This window comes from Notamacropus eugenii, chromosome 2 (genome assembly GCF_028372415.1).
Source record: "Notamacropus eugenii isolate mMacEug1 chromosome 2, mMacEug1.pri_v2, whole genome shotgun sequence".
NCBI lineage: Eukaryota > Metazoa > Chordata > Mammalia > Diprotodontia > Macropodidae > Notamacropus > Notamacropus eugenii.
The window spans coordinates 151,655,927-151,664,167 of NC_092873.1; the positions used below are offsets into that span (position 1 = coordinate 151,655,927).

Here is an 8,241-nt window from a genome sequence, read left to right on the forward strand (position 1 = left end):
GTGTGACCCTGGGCAAGTTACTTAACCCTGTGTGCCTCAGTTTTCTTATCTGTAAAATGAGATGGAGAAGGAAATGGCAAACAACTCCAGTATTTTTGTCAAGAGAACCCCAAAAGGGGTCACAAAGAGTCAGATGACTGAGAAATGACTAAAAATTACAACAAAATATTCACTGAGATAGATCCATAATTAGGAATTCTAGCATCTGGAATTTCAGCATTTGACACTCCTATCTCCTGCCTCTGAGACTTTGCAACAAGTGTCTTCCTTGTCTGTAATGCTAACTCTCTCCTTAGGAGCAGCTAGCTGGTACAGTGGATAGGGTACCAGTGCAGGAGTCAGGAAGACTTGAATTCAAATCTCACCTCAGACACTTGACACTCACTAGCTGTGTGACCTTGGGCAAGTCACTTAAGCCCAATTGCCTCATCCTGGGTCATCTCTAGTCATCCTGATGAATATCTGGTCACTGGATTCAGGTGTCTGGAGGAGAAGTGAGGCTGGTGACCTGAACAGCCCTCCTTTACTCAAAACAAAGTCAAGTGCAAGTCATGTCATTATTTCTCTGATGGCATGGTCTTCTTCAGCAACGAAGGACGATCACACACAAAACTCTCTCCTTATATCTGGTTTTTAGAATACTTGACTTCCTTTAATACTCATCTGAAGTCTTACTATCTTCAGAAAGCCTTTCCTAGACCCTCACTTACTTCCGCTGAGATATTAACTTCTCCTGGAAAATTGCCTTTCATCTACTTGTATATTTCTTGTACGTGCTTATTTATTTACATGCTATTTTCCATTTTTAGAATATGACTCCTTGAGTGCAAAAATCATTTTTTTTGCCTTTCTTTACCATAACCTTTGTTCTTCTTTGAGGACAAAGACCTCAACCTGCCCTTTGGAGATCACTGGGGCAGAAGACCATGGATGAAGACCATAGACGATAGGACCAAGGATCCGGACAAGAGATGGTAAAATGAAAAAGAGGAGAGATGGGGCACAGGAAGGATCTGAAACTAGTGAGGAGAGGGAGGTACAAGGACTATGCCTACTCTTCCTTCTGTCTCTTTATGTCAGAGAAGATGAGAGAAGATGTAGCCAATCTAGGGCACAGGGCAAGAAATATAGTGATTTCAGGTGAACTAACTTTCATCAAGGCACTAGAAGATTAAAAGAACATTAGAGGAAAAGATCTAGGGTAAGAGGAAGTTTATTGACAATAGAGGAAGTCTTCAGGAGACACACTGGAAAGGGAGGGAAGAGGAGAATAAGGACTAGGAAGTGCTAGGTCTATATTTACTATTTGGTGGTGTGTGAGAATTGATAGGAGAGGAGTTGTTTGCAACCCACTAAATGATCTTTCCTTTCCTACTCATTCCTAATTCCCTTTGCTGAGCCCTTGTTAATTCTTGGCATCCTACTGGCCAAAGTCCCCAGGCCAAGAGGCACAACTGGGCAGTCTTCCACAGTGGATAGATGGGATTAGAAGAGGGCCATAGGCCATGGGACCCTGGAGGTATCAGTCTGGGATCTGGAGAGCTAGTTGGCAGTCTATTAGCTAGTAATTCATGAGAAGAGGGCAAGGAAGTATCCTTCCAGGGAAGGAAAACCTTGAGCCCCCCATAACAGTGTCTAGGGCAAAACCCCACAATACGCCATCCTAGTGAGCCATCCAACTTAGCGCTTAAGCAGGGGCTATTCACAAAGCAGGCAAGAATGTAGGAAAATAAAGGTAAACAGAGAGTAGGACAGCATACAAGGTACTCTCTCTATCAGTACCGCAAGGATGAAGTTATTGTAGCAAGTATCTGGCATTCTACTTGCCTGTTGACATGTAGAAGAACATTGCTGAAGAGGCGTTAGGCATTGTAGTTAAAATTTAGAAGGGAAAAGAAAAATTTCATCTTTAGGATAAGCTTCTGCACTTTTTTAAGATGATGATTTTTTTTGCCCCAAGTTCTCAGTCTTTGCACATCTTTAGAATCTCCTTGTCATGCTGCCTATTTTTTTTATCCAGACTTCTTCTACCATATTAGAAGAGAGCGTTTTTTTTTCTGAATCTCTTCCGAGAAAAACCATCAATCCTTATGACTACAGTCAGCTTACTTAGTAAATTTCATTCCTCGGTGTCAGTGGACCAGAACCAATGTTTCTATTACAGGAAATATTGTGGAACAAGTTCACATGAAGTGTGCTTTTGCCTTTTACAAATTTCTTCTTTTTTTCAAAGAAACGTGTAATTCTGGAATTGTTATAATCAAAACAGACTTTCCTCTCTAACATCAAACAGAAGCTCCTGAGGTCCAGCTTCAGTTTTCTCTACTAGCTTCTCATTCTGTAGTATCCAGGTATATTCCCCATTACACAGGTCAACCATCTAAGCAGGAAGTCAAAGTAACATTTGAATTAATTTCTTAAATTATTTACTTATTGTGAGAATTGAAAAGAGGAAATGAGGTCCATGTTGGTTTTAAGTTCATTGGCACATGGAAGGAGCCTGATATTCCTGGTGAAGGTAATTCCTGGAGACTTTAGTCTGTGCAGTATACTAAGGATAATATAAACCTAAGGAGTTGCATTACTTAAGATTAGAAAGGAACCATTTCTTTAAAATTTTAATTTATTGTTACATTTTGTTTCAACACAATAGATATTCTTCAACAACCAGAGACGTCTCTTTAGAAATTATATCTTGCCCTCCAAAAATAAAAATTCCAACCAATTATATGGTCAGTTGTTAACAGAAAGAAGAGACGTGTCCTTAACTGTGGCAGCATGAACACTGCAATTGGCTAGAATTTTGTTTCTTGTCTCTGTTGACTTTATTTACATTATTGCTGTCATTGAGTGTATCATTTTTTTCTGCCTCTGCTTCACACCATATCAATGAATAGGGGTCTTCCTATGTTTGTCTGAAGTCTTCATAGTTATCATTCCTAATGGCATAGTGGTATTCCAATACATTTGCATTCTTTTTCAATATGTTTCGAAACATATCCAAAATTTGGAGCTGCTTTTTCTATTTCTTTAAACCACCACAGATAATAGTGCAGCCATGAATATTTATGTGATTGGTGTGTGTACGTGTGGTGAGGGTGAGGGGGAGGAGGGGTGGGAAGGGTGGAGGAGGTGGTGGTAGGATATTTCCTGTCAATGACCTTCTGGATTGTGATCTCTGTGTCCATAAGCGTGGAACAATTCAATAATTTTCCTTGCATAACCCAGGAAGACACCATTTAATAAATCATTTATGCTGTCGTCCTGCCTAGAGAAGCAGGGACACATAAAGAAATCTGAGTATTTCCTGAGAGTGAATTTGACCAGTGTCAAAAGGGTTTGGTGTGAAGTAGTTTCAAGTTATTAAACACAGGTCAATGTGGCTATTTCCTTTGCAAAGAGATAACAACATATGCATTTAAGCAATTTCTCTCCATTTCAAATGGAAGTTGATAACACTTCCTGTTATTGACAAAAATGCAGTTTTGAGATAGAGTTAGGTTGTTAGCCCATTTTCACATTTTTGTTTCTTAAGAAAACAAAAAATATATTATAGAATTTTGAAAAATTTTCTACTTTATGTTTAAATAAAATATTTCATATCTTTCATTTTTATGTCATCTAATTTCCCTCATATTCCTTTTTCTCCTATCCCAGAACATTTTCCCTTATTATGACAAAAACTCATATAAAAAAGAAAAAATGAGGAGAAAAAAAAATCAGCAAAACTGATCAGTATCTTGAAAAAAATCTAACAAATACATGCAGTGTTCCATACTCATGGACCACTCCACCTTGGCCAATAAGTTGAGTGGGAGGTATTTTCTCATATTTCTTCTTTGGGACCATGTATATTCTTTATAATCTTGCAACTTTGTGGTTGTTCTTTCCCTATGCATTCCTGTTCTATTTTAATATAGAGATTTAGATGAAGCAGTATGTTTAAAGATACAACTTCTGTTAGGGAGAGTCCTTAGACTGCCCCATTAAACCAAATTCACTGGTTCATATTAAATTATGCCAGTCTGATCCAATGAGGTTTGGTTCTGGAAGCAATTCCAGTTCCTCGATCACTGTTATAAGATAGTCTAACTCCATTTGACTCAAGCTGAGTTAGTGCACTCATCCATTACCATCCCTGCTGTCCAATGTGAGCCCTGACAGTTGATAATATTTCTCTAACTGTGCCAGATTCTGCAGTCTCTGGCTTTGGGAAGCAGCATCATTCAGAGAAAAGTGAGCTGAATCTGGAATCAAAGAATGGGGTTTGAATCTCACCTCTGCCTCTTACTGCCCATGCAACCTTGGGCAACTCCCTTATCCTCCCTAGGCACCAGTTTCCTCATCTTAAAATTAGGAGATTGGCGCTAGTTCTTCTCTGAGGCTCCTTCCAGGGATCTGTGATCCTATGACTTGCTTCATCTGTGGGGGCAGTCCAGATCTGGCTAAGCTCCTTTGGTTTGGCTCAGACTGGCTCAGCCTGCAATTCCTCTAACGAATCTAATTCCTTTGGCAATGACCCTGAGGGTGCACTGCCCTTGTTCTGAGGATAGCCAGAGAAATCAGGCTACTCTGGAGATTTCTGGGAAGGGGATGGTTTTGAGCAAAAGAGGAGAACAATTTTAGAATTTCCTTAAAATACTACTGGACTGCTGAATGTGTCTTAGCAATTACTCTTTCTACTCCTTGCTTCCTGGTCTCCTTTTCTTTATTCTATGGCATTTCCATTTTGGAAGTTTTTGATGTGAGAGACTCATAAAATGTCAGAACAGGTAGGGACCTTGGATATATCATTTAGTCCAACCCCTTCATTTTATAGTTGGGGAAACTGAAGCCCAGAGAGGTATTCTTTTCTGTCTTTCTCATTCCAACTGGAACTCCTGTTCCCAGACTTTTCTTGGGGCCAGTATGCTTACCCAATCTGAATGTAGCTGGGGCCATTGTATGAATCATACACAAGGGTGGGCTCCTTCCAGTGGACCTTGTATGCTCTGCTACCTTGCTGAAGATCTCACACTTTGGGATGATTCAGTGATCCTTTCTGGGTGCCCATGACTGTTACACTATCAGAGATGACTGACAACATGACCAGAGAGACACCCAGTCTAGAAGAGGCTCTGCTATAGGTTCATCTATCTTGTCTTTTGAATGCATTGCTTGGAAATCTGTCCGATCTCCTTTATACTTCCCAGAAGGAGAAGAGGGAAAGAAAGGGAATTTCTTCCCCACCAATCCCCCTTCCCACCAGGTATGGTGACAACGTACATATGGTACCTAGATGAGTCTGAGTCTGGATCTCAAGTCTCTGGCTGCTTCTGTTGCTTTGTATTTTCCCTCTGACCCCAGGTACATGACCAGCGATCCTGAAATGGCTTTTTAAAAAACTTTCTCAACTGGCTTATAAACTTGAGCTCAGAAATTCTGGCATTGAGTGCTGACTGCCAGCAAGAGATTATTTCTGCAACTGCAGCTTCTTGAAGAACAGCATTGTCAGGAAGAATTTGCAACTGAAGGACTAAAGTCCAAGTGGTTTCCTGGCTTTATAGGAGTTCTGGATTTTGCAATTTGCCAAATAGGACAGATAGGTAAAGGTACAATATCTATTCAGCATTCCCTTAAATCTACTGGGAATCTTTACTCCAAGGAGAGCATAATATAACTGGTGGGTTATTTTTTATATATTGAGTATTTAATAATATGTATTTATGAGTCTTCTGTATTTTAAGTATGTTTTCTGTAACAGATGAAATAAATAATTGTTTTATCCTTCATATCTACTACTTTACATAGCATTTTTCTAGAAAGTTCACAATTCCCTTTTAGAGAGAGCTTAGAAATAAGTCATACCTAAAATTTATTTGAGAACATTTCCCTGGGACTCTAGGATCAGGACATAATAAATAAAAGAGGGTAAGAATAAGCCTGATACCCTCACCGTTATGGGGTCCTGTCCCTAAGACTGAATCTGAGTTCCATGAGTGTCTAGAGCTGGGGGCTCCTAGTGGAGAAGGTTCCTCATCCCCACCAAGGTTAATACAGAAGATTAATTTAAATCCAGTCTTTTCTGAATCATTAGTTTATTCCAAATCCTTTGTTTCTGTAATGACTATACACTGTAAAGTTTATGTAATATACACAATGCTTTTCACATCTGAGGTATTTGAAAAATCTTTGGAAACAATTTTATTGGGCTACCAAAATGCTCCTTTTCTCTCTGTGTGTTCTTTTTAAATTGCCTTTTCATTGCAAAAATGCTTCAACCTGGGATATGTTGTGATCTAACGATTTAATAAGAATCACAGTGATTATACATTAATGGGAGTCAAATTGTCCGATGGCTATTCTTAACTGGGGACCCTTTTTTATCATAATTGTCTCCTTCAAGTCCTTGTGATGCACTGTTTTGTGTAGTTTGGCATCAGAGAAACATAGCCTAGAGGAGGGTAGTAATTTCAACCTGCACCTATTCCTCTCTAGCCTTGAAGTATTTATAGGATTTGCAAAGGACTTTTAGAGTTTCCTTGATTTTCTAACCTTCCATGCCTTCCTGAATTCCCACAGGAGATCAAGATTTGACCAAGCAAAGTGCAAATGCTCTAGTGAGTCCAGGGCTATGACACAGAATGTATTCTCCTGGGATCAGGGTTAGCTTTGCAAATCAGCCACTCTTTAAAATGGGTGGGGTCAGCTAATTGACAGACTACTTCATAATTAACAGGCTTCCCCCAATCTAGCACATATTACCAAGATGTGAATTTTGGTTAATATATGATATAATTTGTAAATTATGCTCCTTTTATCATTGGGATGGTTTGGTCCAAGATTCCCCTTTGCAATCATACATTCTGCTTCTTGTTGTTCAGTTGTTTCAGTCATGTTCAACTTCTCTATGACTCCATTTAGGGTTTTCTTGGCAAAGATACTGGAGTGGTTTGCCATTTCTTTCTCCAGCTCATCTTACAAATGAGGAAACTGAGGCAAACAGTGTTAAGCGACCTGTCCAGGGTTACACAGCTAGTAAATGTCTGAGGTCAGATTTGAATTCAGGAAGATGTCTTCCTAACACCATGCATGTACTCTATCCACTACACTGCCTATTTCCTGCTATTGCCCCTTTATGTTGACTGCTTATCAACCTAATTACTATACTGACTAGAAAGAGAGTGGTGGTCAGGAGGTCCAGAACAAGACACAATTTTAAGACAGCTGTAAAGTCCTTGAAAGATGTAAACTCCTTGAAAAGCTCCTTGACCTGTATTATACAATGTCCTATTAGCCTGAGTGTTTGCATGGAAGCTGACAACTCTTTTTTTTTTCTTCATTTTTTAGTGGAGAACTAGACATGAGTCATATTCAAGGCATATTCCTATGGGAAACCCTAGGTGGAAGTATGAACCAAAGAATTACTTAGTGAGAAGTTTAGTCCATGTGAGCTCAGTGTTGCAGTTTGAACTACAGGGTGTACTTAGAAAGGGATAGCAGCTACTCTCTTGCCAACATCCCTGGGATCTGCCATAGAAAGTGTGATGTTGGTGGTATGATGGTTGCTTGTAATCATCAGGGAGTTCTGAAGGTCAGGGTAGAAAGGCTTTAGCTAGAAAAGGGGTAATAACATGTGATCTGACTAGGTGAACTGGAGATAGTAGGAAAGATGTAAGGAGTTTCTGAGCATTCTCTCCTTGGCTCCCTTCTCTGGTGGGCAAGAGCACCAGCAGGCAGCTGTTCTTGGCGGCAACTGAACTTTTCTCCTCTCTTGCCTTTCTCTGGTGGTTCCATGGGAGTCAAGGAATGATTTTTAATCTAGTTCCATCCTCTGCAGACATGGTTCTCTGGCTGGGTTTTTAGAGTTACTGTTAAGAATTAGTCTCAATTTTTAGAAATCATTGTGTAGGAATTTCAATGTTTGTACTGAACTAAGAGGATAAAAGGCAGTGTGGTATATTGGAAAGAGCACTCCTTGGGAGCTAGGACCTGGGTGCAAATTCTACTTCTTTCACTTATCTTTCACTTATCTGTGTGACCCTGTGTAAGTCATTTAATCTCCCTGAGCCTCAATGTCCTCATGTGTAAAATGAGGTATTTGGACTATGTAACTTCTAATGTCTCTCAGTTTTAATCTTAAAAGTCCATTTCCTTGGGTATTTAGGGGGTATAGTAGATAGAGTGTTGGGCTTGAACTCAGGAAGACTTGAGTTCAAATCTGCCCTCAGATACTTACTATGTGACCCTGGGAAAGTCACT

At 39.7% G+C, this 8,241-nt stretch overlaps 1 long non-coding RNA gene across 3 annotated transcripts in view; it reads left to right on the forward strand.

The window, feature by feature from the left end:
- Positions 1–8,241, forward strand: part of LOC140526453 (uncharacterized) — a 130,788-nt gene that overhangs the window by 72,077 nt on the left and 50,470 nt on the right. For all 3 annotated transcript variants that reach the window (XR_011974377.1, XR_011974376.1, XR_011974378.1), the window contains one exon: positions 880–974. This is a non-coding gene — a long non-coding RNA (uncharacterized lncRNA). The remainder of the gene's footprint in view (positions 1–879; positions 975–8,241) is intronic.